The 21,458-nt window shown below is 41.2% G+C and overlaps 1 protein-coding gene across 20 annotated transcripts in view; it reads left to right on the top strand.

Annotated features, from left to right (window-relative positions):
• GPRASP1 (G protein-coupled receptor associated sorting protein 1) overlaps window positions 1-21,458 on the top strand; it is a 315,299-nt gene that overhangs the window by 224,476 nt on the left and 69,365 nt on the right. For 15 of the 20 annotated variants that reach the window (XM_054544888.2, XM_054544887.1, XM_054544889.1 and 12 more), the window contains 3 exons: window positions 24-156; window positions 2,080-2,170; window positions 12,062-12,237. The gene's annotated coding sequence lies outside the window, so the exon portion shown is untranslated. Of the gene's footprint in view, window positions 1-23; window positions 157-2,079; window positions 2,171-12,061; window positions 12,238-14,981; window positions 15,242-21,458 lie in introns of all 20 variants that reach the window. The other 5 variants (XM_054544883.1, XM_054544882.1, XM_054544885.1 and 2 more) reach the window with 2 other exon arrangements.

Here is a 21,458-nt window from a genome sequence, read left to right on the forward strand (position 1 = left end):
TGTGTCTTCTCTTGTGTGTCCAGTAGGTAACAATTTTTTCAATTCAGTAATTCTTATTCAGTGATTTATGTATGAGACACTGAAGAAACATCATAGAGAATAAAAGAAGAATCCCTGGAGCTATCGTTCTAGTTTGGGAAAACTGGCAATAAGCAGGTAAACAAATCAATGAGTGAGGCAATTTCATATGGGGATTTGTATTTTGAAGAAAATGAACAGGTAGAGTAGAAAATGACAGAGACAGGGATTATTATAGATGGGGTTGTCAGTGAAGCTCTTTCTCAGGAAGTGACGCTTGAGCTGAGTCCTGAACAACAGAAAGAAGCCAGGCATGGAGAGGCCATTTTGTCAGTGTCCCTGTGCTGTGTGTGGGCACCATTGATCTAGGAGCAGAGGACGAGTTGAAGTGGCTGAAGCCTGGCACATAAATGCAGACAGGTGGGAGATGAGGTTGAAAGGGCAGACAAGAGCCACATGGTTTGGATCCTTTAAGGAGTTTGGGTTTTATTCTGAGTGTGGAAGGCTAGAGTACAGGAGTGACGTGATCTGATTCTTGTTATCAGAAAGTGACTCTGGCCACTGTGTGGAGAATGGACTGGAGAGGGACAAAATAAGGAGTGGGGATAACCATTAGAAGAATATTACAGAAATTCAGGGAAGAGGCACAGATGAATGGCACCAGGACTGCAGCTGTGTGCAGAGGAAGGGTTAGACCTGGACAGGTTGTGTTTGGAGGTATGACACGGGGGACCTGCAATGGCTGTGTGCGTGGGGTGTGTGGGGATAAGGCACAGTCAAGGAGGACCCCTCGGCTGTTTGGCCGTGCAGAGAAATGGTGGGGTGTTTTCTGAGATCAGTCCTTCCAAGTGCTTTTGAGGCATTCTTAAAGTAATTAGTCAACCAACAGTGGTTGTAGTGAAAAAAGTGATTTTAAAAATGCATTAGTTTATGACTGATATTCATACCTGAGGGTACAGGGAGAGAGGAGAGTAAGGATTGAAAACTACCTACTGGGTACTATGCATATTACCTGAGTGGCAAAATAATCTCCACACCAAACCCCTGTGACACGTGATTTGCCTGTATAACAAACCTTCACATGTACTCCTGAAACTAAAATCAAAGTTAAAAAATAAACAAAAATTTAAAAAATAAGTAAAATCAAAAGCTGTATAAGGCAAAGGTAGGTAAATATGACAGCAAAGTTAAAAACTATTATTTAACAAAAGATACCACAAACAAAAGTAGAGAACTCCAACAGATTTGAGGAAAATATGCCATTTTTATAATAAAGAATGAGTATCTGGATCATAAATAAATAAGAAAAAGGAAAAAGAAGACTCATTTGTAAGACTATTAAGCTTTATTGAATTTATTGAATTGGCTTGATTTAATCTTTCCACAATGTAAACATATATCAAAACATTACAGTGTACCCCATAGTATATACAATTATGTCAGTTAAAATTAAAATTTAAAAAATACCCGAGTTGATAAATAGGATTCAGTTGCAAGACTATTAAGCTTTCTTTCCCCAGTATCTCTGCCTTAGATAGAATTTTCAAGTTAATGTGATCCCTGGCCATTTATATTTTTAAAAACCAGAACACAGGGACTTTTTAATTTTAATTTTAATTTTAAGTTCCGTGGTACATGTAAAATATGTTTTGTCCTCTATTGTAAGTACTATATAATCCTGGTTTTACTGACAAGACTTTGAGTGATTTTATGGTGAAATAAAAGTATTCAAAGTCACAAGATTTTTACATGGCAGAACTAGGGTTTGTCTCTAGTCTATATACAGAGCCCACACTCCTAACCAGTACACTTAGGAAGAAGAGACAGACATTTGTTGAACTATGTCAACCCATGGTGGTTGGTGTAACACTGAGACCATAGCTCTTTTATCTATGTTTCTGTAGTCATTCTACATTGTACCAGATGGTATTTAAGAAAAAGTAATAATTTTTAAAATAAAAACATTAATAAACATCATAGTTACTTTGTACTAGACAACTTGGCTGTTGATGTAGATAATTCCTTGGACCCCCAAGATGAATGAGTTCTCTTTCCTTTTAGGAACTCAGAGTGGTTTTCCAGATGGGAATCACATTGCTCTCTGTCCCTGAGATCTTGCTGGAGACAGGGCTACTCAGTCCCTCTTTGCCAGGTAAGTATAGATGCAGTGTGGTGACTTACTCAAGGGCACCTAGAGTTAGTGGGATAGGTCTGGCACTGTGGCCAGGTATGTCTCCTGTCGCATATCCATCTGCATGTCCATTATACACAGCTGTATTAGTTTGTTTTCATGCTCCTGATAAAGACATACCCAAAACTAGGAACAAAAAAAAGGTTTAATTGGACTTACAGTTCCACATGGCTGGGGAGGCCTCAGAATCATGGTAAGAGGTGAAAAGCTCTTCTTACATAGTGGCAGCAAGAGAAAATAAGGAAGAAGCAAAAGCAGAAATCCCTGATAATCCCATCAGATCTCGTGAGTCTCATTAACTATCACGAGAATAGCACGAGAAAGGCTGGCCCCCATGATTCAGTTACCTCCCCCTGGGTCCCTCCCACAACATGTGGGAATTCCGGGAGATACAATTCAAGTTGAGATTTTGATGGAGATGATGGGGACACAGCCAAACCATATCATTCTGCCCCTGGCCCCTCCAAATCTCATGTCCTCACATTTCAAAACCAATGATGCCTTCCCAAGAGTCCCTCAAAGTCTTAACTCATTTCAGTATTAACCCAAAAGTCCACAGTCCAAAGTCTCATCTGAAACAAGGCAAGTCCCTTCCACCTATGAGCCTGTAAAATCAAAAGCAAGCTAGTTACTTCCTAGATAGAATGGGGATAGAGGTATTGGGTAAATGCAGCCATTCCAAATGGGAGAAATTGGCTAAAACAAAGGGGTTACAGGGCCCATGCAAGTCCAAAAATCCAGCAGGGCAGTCAAATTTTAAGGCTCCAAAATGATCTCCTTTGACTCCAGGTCTCACATCCAGGTCACACTGATGCAAGAGGTGGGTTCCCATGATCTTGGACACCTCCGCCCCTGTGGCTTTGCAGGGTACAGCTTCCCTCCTGGCTGCTTTCATGGGCTGGTGTTGAGTGTCTGTGACTTTTCTGGCCATATGGTGCAAACTGTCAGTGGATCTACCATTCTGGGGTCTGGAAGACAGTGGCTGTCTTCTCACAGCTCCACTAGGCAGTGCCCCAGTAGGGACTCTGTGTAGGGGCTCCAACCCCACATTTTTCTTCTGCACTGCCCTAGCAGAGGTTCTCCATGAGCGCCCTGCCCCTGTAGCAAACTTTTGCCTGGGCATCCAGGAGTTTCCATACATCTTCTGAAATCTAGATGGAGGTTCCCAAACTTCAATTCTTGACTTCTGTACACCTGCAAGCTCAACACCTCATGGAAGCTGCCAAGGTTTGGGGCTTCCACCCTCTGAAGCCACAGCCTGAGCTGTATATTGGCTCCTTTCAGCCACAGCTGGGACACAGGGCACCAAGTCCCTAGGCTATACACAGCATGGGGACCCTAGGCCCAGCCCAGGAAACCATTTTTTCCTCCTGGGCCTCCAGGCCTGTGATGGGAGGGGCTGCTGTGAAGGTCTCTGACATGGCCTGAAGACGTTTTCCCCACGGTCTTGGGGATTAACATTAGGCTCCTTGCTACTTATGCAAATATCTGCAGCCAGCTTTAATTTCTCCCCAGAAAATGGGTTTTTCTTTTCTATCACATAGTCAGGCCGCAAATTTTCCAAACTTTTATGCTCTGCTTCCCTTATAAAACTGAATGCCTTTAATAGAACCCAAGTCACATCTTGAATGCTTTGCTGATTAGAAATGTCTTCTGCCAGATACCCTAAATCATCTTTCTCAAGTTCCAACTTCCACAAATCTCTAGGGCAGGGGCAAAATGTTGCCAGTCTCTTTGCTAAAACATAACAAGAGTCACCTTTACTCCAGTTCCCAAAGAGTTCCTCATCTCCATCTGAGACCACCTCAGCATGGATCTTATTGTCCATATCGCTATCAGCATTTTGGGCAAAGCCATTCAACAAGTCTCTAGGAGGTTCCAGACTTTCCCACATTTTCCTGTCTTCTTCTGAGCCTTCCAAACTGTTCCACCCTCTGCCTGTTACCCAGTTCCAAAGTTGCTTCCACATTTTCGGGTATCTTTTCAGCAACACCCCACTCTACTGGTACCAATTTGCTGTATTAGTTCATTTTTACACTGCTGATAAAGACATACTCAAAACTGGGTACAAAAAAGGGTTTAATTGGACTTACAGTTCCACATGGCTAGGGAGGCCTCAGAATCATGGCGGGAGGCAAAAGGCCCTTCTCACCTGGCGGCAGCAAGAGAAAATGAGGAAGAAGCAAAAGCGGAAATCCCTGATAAACCCATCAGATCTCATGAGGCTCATTAGCACAAGAATAGCATGGGAAAGACTGGCCCCCATGATTCAATTACCTCCCCCTTGGTCCCTCCCACAACATGTGGGAATTCTGGGAGATACAATTCAAGTTGAGATTTAGATGGGGACACAGCCAAACCATATCAGCGGGGATACAGCCAAACCATATCAACAGCATTAGCCGTGTTCATATCTGTAGTGCTTCACTTTTCAAGGGCTCAGAGGATATGTGCTTCTCTGAGATTAACCTGCAGATAATATACAGGAACACTAAGTACCTTCAAATAAGAGAAAATAGAGTGTTGAATTTTTTATGTAGCCCAAACTGTAATGGGAAATTAGAAGAAAAATTCCTAGAATCATACATCATGTTCTCTTTTCTAACTTTCTTCCTTCAGTCAACATACTGTATGTGAGATTTACATTTATTATTATCTATAGTAGTAGATCATTCATCATCATTGGTGGATATTGTTACATCGAGTGGATATTTCACAATAAGCATATCTGCTATGTGGATTTTTTCTAGTTTTTGACATTATGAATAACAGTGTTATGAATGTCTTATACATATCTTTGGATAAACATTTATTTTTCTTTCTTTTGGGTGCGTACCTTCCCCAGACCTAAGAATGAAATTTCTGAGTTGTAGGGTGTGTGTATGATCAGCTCAGTCAATATTGCCAATCACTTTTTCAAAGTGGTTGTTGAATTTATATTTTCACCAGTGCTGTGAGAATTACACAGCTTCCATATCCTCACCAACACTTGGTGTTTTCCATCTTTTTAATTTTCTTTTTCTGGTGTAAGTGTGGTGGTATCTCATTATGGTTTTAATTATACTTTAATTTCTCATTAACTCTCTGGAGTTTTAAATCTCTTTTCTCTCTTTGTTTTTGCTTTTCAGCTTACATATTGAGTATCCCTAATCTGCAAATCCAAAAGCCTCCAAAATCTGAAACTTTTTGTTCATTGACATGATGCTCAAAGGAAATGCTCATTGGAGCATTTCAGATTTTGGATTTTCAGATTAATGATACTCAACTTGTATTTGCTTATTATACTGGATCTTTGGTTTGTGGAGTTTACATTCTCAATTTTGCTGATTGTATCCCCATTGTGCTGTTTCTTACATTGCTCTGGCCCCTCCTATTTTCTGCAAATTAGTAGAGTTAGAGGCTTCATCCAGTTCAGGATTTTTTGGCAAGAGTACCTCAGATGTGTTACATACTTCCTATATCCTTACACCAAGTCTTAGTTCAGGCTGCTTTACCAAATTACCACAGACTAGGTGGCTTAAATAACAAACATTTATTTCTCATGAGTCTGGAAGCTAGAAGTCTAATCAGGGTGCCAGTATGGTTGGGTTCCTGGTGAGGATCCTCTTCCTGGTTATGTCCTCACATGGCCTTTCCTTGGTGTGTGCATGCAGAGAGCAAGTAAACTCTCTGTGTCTCTTCTTCTAAGGACACTAATCTCATAATGAGGGCTCCACTTTGATGACCTAATTATTTCCCAAAAGTCCTATTTTTAAATACTGTCACATTGGAGATTAGGGTTTCCACATATGAGTTTTGGGAGGACACAAGCATTCAATTCATAGGCATACAAGGAGCCTCATTGTGTCTGATTGTCACTCCTACCTTGACATTAAGATTGAGCACTGGGCTCAGGTGTTGTTAGACTGATCCATCTATTATGAAATTTCCCATCTGCTTTTTACCTCATGATTTTTTACAATCTCTGATCTTTACCAAGATCTGCATTTCATTAAAAATTCTAAAATGATGATATTTAGATACAATTTCTTCTGCATTTATTAGCTGGACATTTTCTATAAGAGAAACTCCCCCCCACCCACCCCCACACCAAACCCCTGCCAACTAGTAGGCTTAACTCAGGTATGGCACACACAGGAAAGAAAGGACAAATATTTAATCATTTTGCAGTATTTCCAGTTTTAAGAATAAGTATTGTTTCTGTAGGATCCTCCACAGATTAGCAGTGAGTTGGTTTTGTTTGTGTTTTTTCTTTTAGAGTGTCATCACGACTCAGAGATGTTTCTGTATGTGATGTGTTTTAACTCACTGTAGGCACCAATGTTTTTGATGCTTAAATTGTTCTTATTTGGTCTGTGGAAGTCCTATCAGGTTGGCTTCTGAGTCTTTTTGACATGTTCGCTGGTATGATCATTCAGTCCAGACTCATCTGGTACAACCCTACCACAGACTTGGATTCAGCCATTTTTCCTCGTGGGTAATATTTTTAGAGGACTCAATCTGGGTACTAGAGTTCTTCATTGCTACTGGGTTGGCCACTGTTTCTTAAATTTTTCAGTGCATCAGACCAGTAAATAGGTATTATATTTTTAAGAGAATATATGTGATCAGCTTCCATCCTGGACTGCTACTCTGTTCCCTTATAAGTAATTATTTTTATCAGTTTTTGTTTTAACCTACTGGTTTAAAGAATATAATAGAATATTATATGACTGTTAGTTTTCTCTTCTCCTCAGAGGTAAAAGGTGGCATATTCAACCTCAGTCAAGTTTCTAGAAGCTCAGAGGTGTGGAGCATTTGAGATATCCCTTCTAAGGTGAAGGATAAATACTTGCACCTGGCCTCTCCTACAACCAAAAAAGAGGTACACCATCTGGTGGGCTTCTTTGGATTTTGGAGGCAACATACTCTTCATATGGGTGTGTAACTCTGACCCATTTACTGAGTAACACAAAAAACTACTAGTGTTGAGTAGGGCCTAGAACAAGAGAAGGCTCTGCAACAGTTCCAGGCTGCTGTGCAAGCTGCTATGCCACTTGGGCCATATGATCAAGCAGATCCAATGGTGCTTGAGTTGTCAGTGACAGATAGGGATGCTGTTGGGAACCTTTGGCAGGCCCCCATAGGTGAATGGCAACACAGGCCCTGCCATCTTTCCTAGATAACTACTCTTCTTTTGAGAAACAGCTCTTGGCCTGCTAATGGGCCTTAGTAGAGACTGGAAACAACCAAGTTTTCACGTGACGTGAGCTGCCTACCATGACCTGTATGTTATCTGACCCACATAGCCATAAAGTTGGGTATGTACAGCAGCACTCACTCCATCATCAAAGGTAAGTAGTATATATGAAATCGAGCTCAAGCAGGTACTGAAGGCATAAGTAAGTTACATGAGGAAGCAGCTCAAATGCCCATGGTCCTCATTTTTGCTACACTCCTTTCTTTCTTCCAGCCTGCACCTACAATCTAAATTCCCTATGATCAGTTGACAGAGAAAGAGAAGTTTGGTTTACAGATGATTCTGCATGATATGCAAGCACTACTCAAAAGTGGACAACTAACACTACATCCCCTTTCTGGGATGTCCCTGAAGGAAAATGGTGAATGGAAACTCTCCCAGTGGGCAGAACTTTGAGCAGTGTACCTGGTTGATCACTTTGCTTGGACAAGTGACTGGACCTGCCATTTCTATATATACTGATTCATGGACTATGGACAATAATTTGGCTGCATGATCAGGAACTTGGAAAAAAACATGATTGGAAAATTGGTGACAAAGAAATTTGGGGAAGAAGTACTTGGATAGACCAACACTTACACATTGGGAATCAAGTTTTCAACACATAAACTTTAGTGAACACATTCATACTGCAGCATTCTGCCCCTGGCTCATAAAATTCATGTCCTTCTCACATGCAAAATATTCTGACTCCATCCCAGTAGCCCCATTGTCTTTACTTGTTCTGGCACCAGCTCAAAAGTCCAAAGTCTCATTCAAATCAAATATGGATGAAAGTCAAGGCATGATTTATTCTGAGGCAAATTCCCTCAAGCTGTGAGCCTATAAAATCAAAACAAGTTATCTACTTCCAAAATGCAACAGTGAGACAGGCATAGGATAGATATTCTAATTCCAAAAGGGAAAAATAGGCAAGAAAAGAGGAGTAACGGGTCCCAAGTAAGTGCAAAACTGAACAGGGCAAACAACGTTAAATCTCAAAGCTGGAGAATAATCTTTCTTGACTCCATGTCCCACCTTCTGAGCACACTGGGGTATGGGTTAAGCCCCCAAGGCCTCAGGAAGCCCCACCCCTATGGCTTTGCTGGGCATGGCCCTTGCAGCAGCTCTCATGGGTTGGAGTCTCCTGCCTGCAGCTCTTCCAGGCTGGAGCTGCACACTGATAGGTTTCCAGGTTCATGGTCTCAGTGGCAACCCTATGCCTGTGGCTCAACTAGGCATTACCCTAATGAGAACTCTATAGTGCCTCTGCCCCTGCAGCAGGTTTCTGCCTGGGTCACAGGGATGTCTGATATATCCTTTAAAATCTAGGTGAAGGAAGCAGTACCCCCACAGCTCTTGCATTCTGCTCACTTGCAGAATTAGCACCATGTGGGAACCAGCAATGCTTACAATTTGCACCCTTCATAGGAGCAGTTAGGTCCACTTGAGATACAGCTGGGGCTGCCAGACAGCACTGTACTAGAATGCAGGGATCATAGTCCCAAGACGGCTCTGAGCAGTGAGCCCATGAGGGACACCCCAGGCCTGTCCCTTGAAATCATTCTGCCCTCCTAGATCTCTGGAGTTGTAGGAAAGGGGCAACTTTGAATATCTCTGAAATGCCTTCAGAGTCTTTCTCCAATGCATTGTCCTGCTGAACAACACCCAGCTTCCTTCTTTCCATGCTAATCCCATTATCGGAGAGTTGCGTGGCTGCACCCTTGCATGCTTTTTCATTCTTTATATGACATGAATGTGAATTTTCCAAATATTTATGTTCTGATTCCCTTTTTTTTTTTTTTTTTGAGACGAAGTTTCGTTCTTGTTGCCCAGACTGGAGCGCAATGGCACGATCTCAGCTCACTACAACCTCCACTTCCTATGTTCAAGCAATTCTCCTGCCTGAGCCTCCCAAGTAGCTGGGATTACGGGCGCCCACCACCATGCCCAGCTAATTTTTGTATCTTTAGTAGAGATGGGGTTTCACTATGTTGACCAGGCTGGTCTTGAACTTCTGACCTCAGGTGATCCACCCGCCTCGGCCTCCCAAAGTGCTGGGATTACAGACATGAGCCACCTTGCCCGGCCCTCTGATTCCTTTTTAATTATAAATTACAAATTCTGTCTTGAAATCATTTCTCTTTTCTTACATCTTACTGTATGCAGTTACAGATGCCACACGGTTCCTCCAATACTTTGCTTAGAAATTTCTTCTGCCAGATACTTTAGTTCATCACTCTTAAATTCTGCCTTCCATAAAGCCCTTGGGCATCAAAACAATTCGGTCAAGTTCTTTGCCAATTTATAACAAGAATTGCCTCTATGCCAGTTTCCAATAATATATTCCTAATTTTCATCCAAGACCTGGTGAGAATGGCCTTTACTGTCCATATTTCTACCAACGTTCTGATCATAATCACTTAGGTAATCTCTAAGAAGATTCAGACTTTTCTTACAGCCATACTCTTCTTCTGAGCCCTCACCAGAATTGCCCTTAATGCTCTATTCATGGCAATGTAGGCTTTTGCTAGCTGGTTCCTCCAAACACTTCCAGCCCCTATTACCCAGTTCCAAAGCCACTTTCACATTTTCAGTTATTTGTTGTTTCAAAACCCCACTTCTTCAGTACACATTTTCCTAATCCATTTTTGTGCTGCTAGAACAATGTCACAGACTGTATAATTTGTAATGAACAGAAATTATTGGCTCACAGTTCTGGAGGTTGGGAAGTCCAAGATCGAGGGGCTGGCATCTGGTGAGGGCTTCTTGTTGTATCATCCCGTGGCAGAAGGGCAAAGAGAGGAGGAGAGACAGCAAGAGGGGGAACAAACTTGTCCTTTTATGAAGAACCTACTCCCACAATAATGGCATTAATCTGTTTATGGGTACAGAATCACCATGACCCTAGACATCTTAAAGGTCCCACCTTCCAACACCTTTATATTGGGAATCAGGTTTCCAACCAATGAACTTTGGAAGACACATTCAAACTATACCATTGTGGATACCAATTAGAAGCAAGTCACTAACTCCAGCTCACACACAATGAGACAGACTATACAAAGGAGTAAATAACAAGAAACAAAAATCTTTGGGTGCATACTTAGATTCTACTTACGACAACATCACTAGGCCATTTCTCCTTACTGATTACTGGGAATGTTTCCTATGTCATGATAATTAGACTCATATAATTTAATATTATAATCTAATTTAATATTACAATTTTATAATGTAATTTTAATATAGTATATTTAATATATTAAAATTAATTATATTTCGTTAAATATTTAATAATTTGATGTTATATATCATATAATTTAGTATTACAGTTTTAAAGTAATATAGTTCATTATATAAATAAATTAAGCAATGCCCTGGGCAGTATTGCATGTGAGCACTGAGAGAGATTAGAGCATTCAAATTCCTGGTGGCTTCAGGACACAATGCCTTAATGAAATTTCAGTTTCTATTACTGAGCAGGCATTACAAAGCAATTTGTCTGATTTATGTAACTGTTCCTAAATTCCCATAATTTAATCTAAATTATACATTAAATAATAGGCTACTTGAATAAGTGTTAAGATGAAAAGAGATGCAAATTAGAGCATTTCTTGCTCATACTAGTTTTGTCAACATTAATTTTCTACCCTCCAGGTAATCTGTTCCAGAAGAAACATGTGTCGTTCTGACTAAGCCCCTGCGTGTCTGTCACCTTAAGAGCCAGTCAATTCATATGGTCCCCATATCAAAGTCTCCTGTGCCCAGAGAGAGGATTTCATTTCAACCATCACCATCACCACCATCATCATCATCACCAAGAGGGGTTGTTGAGTGATCATGGGGAGGAGAGTAAAATGATCAATTCCAAAGCCCTGGTGGCCAGTCATCTACATAAGAAGTCACTGGGCATAGGCAGTGTTTCTCTCACCTTCTTTCATTCTTGTCCCTGTTTTGGAGGACTTTTAGACATGTTCTTCCTCACACATCCTTTCTGCCAAGAATGTAAAATTTTAATTCCACACATAAAGTGGTAACTGTTTATGTACTGTGGTACTTTGCAGGACCACAAACCATTGTAATGTCTACCATCCTCCTTACCATCAAGAGCCAATTTTCAACCCCTTGGGCATAATGTCGCCTCTGTTGATAATGCATGAAATACTGTGATGACAGCAAAGGCTGGACCACATTCCTGCCCCTTACTTGATGTGTGATGCTGAAATCCTTTCTTACCCTCTGTCAGCTTGCCCTTAGTCATCTGTAAAAGGAGACTCACTACGTCTTCCTTACATAACTAGTCTATGGTGTAAATAAGAAATCCTGTACAGCATATATGTCACCTAGTAGGACATCAACAAATGCTTATACTGACCCACTTTTCACCTCCCTCCTAGAGAAGTGATGACTGTTACCTAAGCCAAACAGCACAATTGCCATAGAGTCTACCTGGAAACATACCAAGCAGTAAGAAGTTAAACCTACTCACATTTGCATTATGAATGAAGCTTTGGGAACTATTCCTGTGTTGCAGGAGGGCTTTGCTGAGGGATCAGGGAAAAGGGAAGGAAATAATTAAAACATTTCCTTTAATCCCCTGTCATTTTCTGCCTCCTTGTTTGATCTTCTAGATTGATATTGGAAAAGCAGTTTCTATTGAGCCCCCAAATGAAGAGTGAGTGCAGATGAAGAGGAGGCAGGACTCACAAGCCCTTGACCTTCATTCCAGATCCGTTAGCACCTACAGGATCCTGCACCGGGATTTCATCTGTACTATCAGCTTCTTCAAAGAGAGAGAGGTTGTTGAGTGAGTACCCACAAGGGCACAGTACTAAAAACATGTAAAATTACAAGTGTTTAAGTCCTAGAAGGTTATGATCTATAAAGAAGATACCTGGGTGTCCTTTGGGAAGGGTGAGAGTTAGAATGCCATTCCTGTTCCTTACTAGATGAGTCTGCAAAATTGATTTTACATCAGCAAGTTTAATATAGTCAACTTCAAAATGGGAATAATGATGATTTCTCCACAAAGTTATGAGAGAATCATGCAAAATATATAACTACATGCTTTTAGCTATAAATATATAAATGACATCATAGAGTAAGTGCTCTTTTAAAAATTTTCATTCTCTGAAAATAGTATTACTTAGCTATATCTAATAAGGTGATTTGAGATTCCTTTAAATATGACTAGCCATGCTATCTTGGCCATCTTACATATATGCTGTCTAGACCTAACAGTACAATGGGTGACAGGTGCCTTGCTTTCTTTTCTCACAGATGTTGCCAAATGTCTCTGCAAAGAGGTTGTACCAATTTGTCTTCCCTAGGCCATGTATGGAATTTTCATGGCCCCACATTTTCCATTTAATGAGGATACAGCATAAACACCAACTCACTGATTGAGTTTTCTTTTCTTTTCTTTTTTTTTTTTATTATACTTTAAGTTTTAGGGTACATGTGCACAACATGCAGGTTAGTTACATATGTACACATGTGCCATGTTGGTGTGCTGCACCCATTAACTCGTCATTTAACATTAGGTATATCTCCTAATGCTATCCCTCCCCCTTCCCCCCAGCCCACAACAGGCCCTAGTGTGTGATGTTCCCCTTCCTGTGTCCATGTGTTCTCATTGTTCAATTCCCACCTATGAGTGAGAACATGCGGTGTTTGGTTTTTTGTCCTTGTGATAGTTTGCTGAGAATGATGGTTGCCAGCTTCATCCATGTCCCTACAAAGGACATGAACTCATCCTTTTTTATGGCTGCATAGTAATCCATGGTGTATATGTGCCACATTTTCTTAATCCAGTCTATCATTGTTGGACATTTGGGTTGGTTCCAAGTCTTTGCTATTGTGAATAGTGCCGCAATAAACATACGTGTGCATGTGTCTTTATAGCAGCATGATTTATAATCCTTTGGGTATATACCCAGTAATGGGATGGCTGGGTCAAATGGTATTTCTAGTTCTAGATCCCTGAGGAATCGCCACACTGACTTCCACAATGGTTGAACTAGTTTACAGTCCCACCAACAGTGTAAAAGTGTTCCTATTTCTCCACATCCTCTCCAGCACCTGTTGTTTCCAGACTTTTTAATGATCGCCATTCTAACTGGTGTGAGATGGTATCTCATTGTGGTTTTGATTTGCATTTCTCTGATGGCCAGTGATGATGAGCATTTTTTCATGTGTCTTTTGGCTGCATAAATGTCTTCTTTTGAGAAGTGTCTGTTCATATCCTTTGCCCACTTTTTAATGGGGTTGTTTGTTTTTTTCTTGTAAATTTGTTTGAGTTCATTGTAGATTCTTATTCCAGGACATATTTAAGACATAAAGTGGGATCATTATCTTTGCATTTGGTAATTTAAATGTGAAATATGCCATTTATAGGAAAATAAAATATGGAAAATGAAAAATAATCTAACATTCCAACAAAAGTATATCACATTAGCAAATATTAATAATATAGTGAAACCCATTATTTGTACAGATCTTGAAAAATGAGTATTCATATCTTGTATTTCATTGTGACAAATTAGTAAAGAGATTTTAAGGTGAATTAGACAAATGTTTAATATTCATGCTTTTTGAGGAAGCAGTCCCACTTGTGGGAACTTATACTCTAGTTAACAGCCTGAGAGGCTGCCATCATCAATCATGTGTCTCTCCTGCTCAGTGCTGAGCTGACCATTTGCCTGATTGGCTTGGTGCCTTAAGGACTCCCTGACCCTGTTCCATCTATCCTTTTATCCAAAGAGAAAAATAGGTCTCATGGATGGATGCCCAGTTTCAATGGACCATATACTGATCAAACCCAAGGGTTTATATGGAGCAGTGCTCAGATCCTTACTCCTGGAGGGACAAGTAGATCTCTGGCCTCGTCCCTATTTGGGATAAATCTCTCTTCCTTTCCTTTCTCTATGTCCTCAGAGGCCTTCCCTTTCCTACCAGATAGCAAGCAGTCCAATCTTTCCCTTAAGTTTAAGTTTCCTAAAGAATGGAAGAAACTGGATTCAGACATCTTTGGCTCCCAACCCTGTCATAAACCTCCCCTAAGGCAAGGGGAAGGAACACCAAGCCTGGTTACTTGCTGGAAATGCAAGGAGGGTAAACACAGGGAGGACATACATTAACTTCCTCAACAGTATGTGTCCAGATACATTTGCTAAAGATCTGCCACCAGCACTTAAGGTGACCAGGTTGCCAGCTACTATCTCTGGCTCTCTCAGTTTCTGTGGTAATCAAATCCTTTGCCATTCTACTTTGCCCTTGCTCATCTGTAAAAGGGGACTCACAATGCCTTTTTTAGACAAGTTTTCTGTGGGGTAAATGAGAAATCCCATACAGAGTAGATGGCACCTGGTAGAACTTCAACTAATGGTCATCCAGGCCCACCTTTTTCCTCCCTCCCAGAGAAGTGATGACTGTTATCTAAACCAAGCAGCATAACTGCCACAGAGACCACCTGGAAGGAGAGCAGGAAGATGGAGCATGTGCTCACACTTACATTATACATGGACATTTGGGGCCATTTCTGTGTTGCAGGATGATTTGCTGAGGTATTGGAGTGAGATGAGAAGATCGTCAAACCAATCCCCTATCATTTTCTGCCCCCTCATTTGATCTGCTACGTTGATTTGGAAAAGCAGTTTCTATTGAGCCTCAAATGAAGAGAGAGTGCAGATGAAGAGGAGGCAGGAGTCATAAGCCTTTGACCCTCATACCAGACCCATTACCACCTATAGGACCTTACGCTGGGATTTCATCTGCACGATCAGCTCTTTCAAAGAGAGAGAGGTTGTTGAGTGAGTACCCACAAGGGCATAATCCTGGCAACATAAAAAACTACAAGTGTTTGGCTGAGCGCGGTGGCTCATGCCTGTAATCCCAGCACTTTGGGAGGCCGAGGTGGGCGGATCACAAGGTCAGGAGATCGAGACCATCCTGGCTAACATGGTGAAACCCCGTCTCTACTAAAAATATGAAAATTAGCCAGGTGTGGTGGCGGGCACCTGTAGTCCCAGCTACTCAGAAGGCTGAGGCAGGAGAATGGCGTGAACCCGGGAGGCAGAGCTTGCAGTGAGCCGAGATTGCGCCACTGCACTCCAGCCTGGGCAACAGAATGAGACTCCATCTCAAAAAATATATATAAAATAAATAAAAATAAAAATAAAAATAAACAAACTACAAGTGTTTAAGTCTTAGACGGTCATCCGCTATAAAAAGAGACAAGTGAGGAGAGTGAGAGTTACATCCCCACTCCTGATCATTACTAGATGCCTCTGCAAAATTGATTTTCCATCAGTGAGTCTTAGTTGGTCATCTGTAAACTGGAAATAATGATGCCTTCCTTACAGACTTGGAGAGAATTATGCAAAATATGTAATTGTACATTTTTGGCTATAAATATTTGTGCTATTGTAGAGTAAGTGCCCTTTTGCACCTTCTTCCCCTCTGAAAATAGTGTTTCTGAGATTTCTCTAATAACGTGACTTTGGGACTGTTTAGATATTATGAATCCTGACCATTTTTGTACCGTTGCCCAGGCTGCTTGATTCCATCCCTGGCTCCATTAGTTTGTGTGGTGAGCAAACTCTTTGCCATCCAGCTCTGTGCTTAGGAGCAAGTGCGTTGTAGTCATATACATCCATGAAGAGAGCGTAATCGTACCTCACTAGTAGGGTTGTCATGAGAATTAAATTCAATCACTAAAGTGAAGAACGTGGAGCTGGACCCTCTAAACAATGTGTTCCATCAATATTAGTTGCCTTTCCTCTCTGGATCAGAAAACTAATGTGGCTCCTAACCTGACCCCTCAGGTAGGACTCCTTCACTTGCATGCACACCAGAATTAGCTTGGAGATCCTTTTCTAAACCTTTAGCAGAAACTCACTTGTTGTTGGAAATAAGACTTCTATATCAAAGTCCATTCAAGTGATTAAGCCATAGTAATATGGGCCTCAGAAAGTAGATATTCCATTTGACACCTAAAGTGTTATGTGAAAACTCATTTCCCCTTCATTCCATCTGTGCCAGGTATGACCAGCTTTTGCCTTTACTGCCACTCTGATCGCTCATTTCCTTAGACCTGCCCATTGAAAGAGCTCTCTCAGATAATTGTTAACTTAGAGATTCACAGCTCTTGTTCCTCTGTGGTGTCTCCTGTTTCAAGAGCCCAACATGAAAATATGACATGCTTCTATGATGTTAACGTGCTGATAAAATGAGAGGACACAAAATAGCTTATTATCTGGAAATAGGATGCTGATTTTTATCCCTGACCCCAAATGTCATGAATGAGATGATGAGATGGCAAGTGACTGATGATGCTCTATTCTTCACAAGATGCCATCAGCTGGAGATGGAAGCCCCAGTGTGGGTTCCTGGGGCTGCCTCTACTTCCTTTACTCCCTGAATTATTTTCTGTGGACTAAGATTTGTGCTCCGTTTATGGCTCTGATGGTGTTGGTGTGTGCTTTCTGGGAAGTAGGAATGGGGAAGAATGCTAGGGAGGTGTCAGCTGTTAGGGAAGCCCTGAGAGGAGGGGATTCTGATGTAAGAGAGGATTGAAAACCATGGCCCTAAGTCAGGTTAGCCCGGCATGCATGTGATGTCTAATAATAAGGGGGGTGGCACACTTCCCCTCCTAAGAGGCACCTGAATTTCCTGTGAGGGGATGTCCCTGCCATGTTTGTGTGCCTTGGAAACTGACTTCTGACACTGTAAGGACAGCATTAGTGTTGTCCTCAGAAGGCTGGATGGTGGGGTGAGGGTGGGGGAAGATTGAATCCTCAGAGCAACTGAAAGACCCTACTGACAGAGACAGAACAGCCTGCTCCAGCTGAGAGGAGGGCAGGAGAGATAACTAGGTGGGCAACAGGTGTCTCTTAAAGCAGGAACCATACAGTGGTACATGAAGACCTGGACCATCAACTCTGGCTAAGTGAGATGCTGGCCTGAGATGTTAGAGCACTTTTACATGCTTTCATGAGCTGGAGGTAGAACACAGGCCTGCCGATTCTCAGTTCTGTGCTCTCGTGAATTACTGCAAGCTGCCTTTTCAAAGGAAAGGCAGACTTGGTTCTCACCATCTTGGAGACACAGTTTCCTCATCTCAAAAAAGGGAACTGATACCACTCCTTTTATAGGGCGGTGCTGAAGATGGACTGTTATCCTGTGTGTGCAGAAAACAAACTCCGCAAATATAACCCTATTAAGGAGACCCTGTTAATGAGACAGACCCTGGGGTCATTGGAAAATGGAAGGCTCAGCCAATGGTGCCGTTTGCTCAGAGCACAGAGTACTTGGCACACAGGGCTAGAAAATGTAGGCTGGATCCATGGTGTGAGGTGTCTCTGGCAGGGAGAGAAGGTGGGTTGCTTTTGAGGATGTTTTGAAGGTATGATTATCTTTATCCACTTTGTTAATGGTGCCAGCATTACCTGGGAGTGCTCTTCCTTCCAGAGATTGTATTTGTCTCTGAGCCTCTGTTGCTATGCAACAGCCTCCTCTGAGCTCAGAGCATGATTCAGCGATACTGGTCTGAGCTGCTGCATCAAGAGTCCTGGAGATGAGATGACAGAGAGGGAGTGGGAGAAGGTCTGGGAAGTCTGTACAGGAGTGGAGTCTTGGGGTCTTGAATGGCCTGCTGTCTGGGAGGGGCCATCTCTAGAGCGAAGACATGTCAGCCAACACTGATGAGAGACAGAGCGAGCAAAGGAGATGGATCAGTGAACAAAATATATGGAGTGGACATAAAATGAAGCTTATGCTTAGCCTTTTAATATACATAGGAATTTTCCAAAAAGAATTGGCAACACATTCTCCAAACTGTTTCACGAATGACTCTAAAGACTAACATCTGTTTGGTCATCTAAAAAATTAGGAGCTTTAATTTTTAAGAAAGGAAAACCAAAATGATGATAGATCCCCTTTGCCCATAATTACAGCTCTAGAATTCTCAGATGGTGACTCAGCAAGAGTGGTAGGAGGGAGTAGGGACCTAGGCTTGATGGTTATCAGCCAGAGCTTCTGGAATTTTCCACACATTATCAGCAATCTTGTGTATTCATCACTATCTGGGATCTCTAAGCCCCAAGATAGGAAGCCCAGTCTTCTCTGAGATGGAGAGAAAGCTGTACCTGGGAGTGTGTATTTGGCGTGATAGAGTTTGAGCCCGAAATACACAAACACATACAATGTTGTGTTTTAGCCATAGACACACACCCACATACAAGTACACCCACACCTACTATGTCTAGGCAATTATTTCAAACTGCTTCTTCTCCAATGAGCAATATGTTTTGTACATATTCCAAAAACAGTAGGTGTATGTGTACGTGTTTTTGTCAAACCATGTACAATTTAATCTTAAAATTATTACCTCAGTGGTTTTCTCGATTATAACATTTCAAAAAGTAAAGATATGTATTTATAAAATGAAATATATATATATGGAGAGAGACAGGAAAGAGAAAGTGATAGAAATGATTACTACAGTGAAGCACATTAACATATTCATCTATTCACATAGCTATCATTTTTTTGTGAACGCACTTGAAACCTAATCTCTTACCAAATTTACAGTGTACATTATATTACTATTAACTATAGTCATCATGCTGTATATTAGATTTCTAGGCTTATTTATCCTTCATAGCTTCAATTTTATACCTTTGAACAACAACTCCCCTCTTCCCCCCATCCCCACTCCTGGTAATGACAGCTCTATGCTTCTATGAGCTTGACTATTTTAGATTCTACATGTAAGTGAAATCATGCATAATTCTTCTTTCTATGTCTAGCTTATTTTACTTAGCATAATGTCCCCCAGGTTCATTCACACTGTCACAAATAGTAGGGTCGCCTTTTTAAAGGCCAAAATAATATTCCATTGTGTGTGTGTGTGATTATATATATACACACACACATATATACATAAATAATAATTATACAATGTAATATATATTATATATAATCACACACACATATATATACATACATTATATATATTCATATAATGTATGTATATATATAATCACACACATACACATACGTATATATACACATATATTTATAATACAATATTCCATTGTATATATAAAGTCCTTGATATAAAATGGGGTAGTATATAACCTATGCACATCCTCCCATATACTTTAAATCATCTCTAGATTACTTATGATACCTAATACAATGTAAGTGCTATATAAATGTTGTTATACTAAATTGGTTTTAAAATTTGTATTTTATTGTTGTATGGTTTTTATTTTCTTTTCAGAATATTTTCAGTCCAAGGTTGGTTGCATTCATGTATGCAGAATCCACAGATACAAAAGGTCAACTGTACTTATTTATTTAATTCTCACCACAACCTATGAGAAGGATCTATTGTTGCCTGACTTTAGAAAAAAGGAAACTGAGGTACAGTGAAGACAGAGTTAGCAAGTACCAAGGCGTAGATTTGAACACGGGCTGTGTGGCTCCTGAGTAAATTCATCTATCCAGCGTGTGCTGCTGCCTCTCAAATGATGAGAAAAATCTTACTTTTTCAGGCCGGGCACAGTGGCTCACGCCTGTAATCCCAGTTACAGGGATCACCTGGTGATCTCAGTGATAGATAACACCAGGTAAGCCTAATGGCTCCTGGACTGTTTGGTATATTAATATATTACAGGAAAGCCGGGCACAGTGGCTCACGCCTGTAATCCCAGCACACTGGGAGGCCTAGGCGGGCGGATCACTTGAGGTCAGGAGTTTGAGACCAGCCTGGCCAACATGGCAAAACCCTGTCTCTACTAAAAATATAAAAAGTAGCTGGGCATGGTGACGCACGCCTGTAATCCCAGCTGCTTCTCAGGTGCTGAGGCAGGAGAATTGCTTGAACCTGGGAGGCGGAGGGTGCAGTGAGCCAAGATTGCACCACGCGCTCCAGCCTGGGCAACAGAGCAAGACTCCATCTAAAAAAAAAGAAGAAGAAAAATCTTACTTTTTCATCAGGGCACAACACAATAAAACAGTGGGTTAAATTGTGTCCCCTCTGATTGGAAATGTGTATATTAAAGCATTTCCATTTGCTCTTGACCCCAAATCTGCCTCGCATTTATAGATTTATCTCTCACCTCATCAGTAAAGGTTAGGTTGGGGTGTTCACAGTGTAGAGGAGTCCCTCCCAGAGAGCAGAGTGGTTATCCTTCATTACCCCAACCTGTACAGGTTTTCCAGACCTTCGCCCACTCCTCTTCGTCTCCAGGATACTGTGAACATAGCAGCCCAGACCCCACTCCGCTGCCCCTCTCCTCTGTCAGTCACCTCCTGCTGGCCCTGCCCCACGTTATGCCTTCCAGCCAGTGACTATCAAGGGGCAGTAGAGCTACCTGGTGTTCCATCATATGGATGCCCCCAGAGTATGTTGTTGTTGTTGTTGTTGTTGTTTTACAGTCCTCTTGCACTTTTAAGTTTTTTTCAGGCAGAATTTGAATCATTCGAATGGTTCCATAAGGGTTAATCTAGGTTTTTAGGGAGATATTGTATTTTTTTGGTTTTTGTATACACTTCTTTGCAAAGAAGTTTGATAATGGAGGTGCATTGGTGCCACCTTGTAACAGAAGCCTGAACTGCAGCCTGAACTAGTGTAAGCTGGAAGGTGAAAGGGAGGGACTGTGGTCCAAACTTACAAGATAGAACTTTCTGGAAGTCTGGGTGTAAAAGGTGGCATACACAGGCAAAAAAAGATACTGAAGGCCTCTAAGCAGGAAGTACAGGTTTTTAGTATGTTAAAGAGAAAGAGGTATGTGAGAGGAACTAAAAGATCATTTTAATGTTTATGCGTTGAGACTTGTGGTTAAATAGCTAGAAGCCTATATAAGCAAAAATGGCATCAGACCATTTATGATTTTTGTAACCCACTTTTACTGTTATTGTGATTACCTTTCTGTGTAAATATATTTTTATGATAACATTTGAAATAACTACAACAAAATTTTAGTGTCATTTTTTTAGTGGCCTGGGTATCAGCTCATC

The sequence above is a fragment of the Pongo abelii genome, chromosome X (assembly GCF_028885655.2).
Source record: "Pongo abelii isolate AG06213 chromosome X, NHGRI_mPonAbe1-v2.0_pri, whole genome shotgun sequence".
NCBI lineage: Eukaryota > Metazoa > Chordata > Mammalia > Primates > Hominidae > Pongo > Pongo abelii.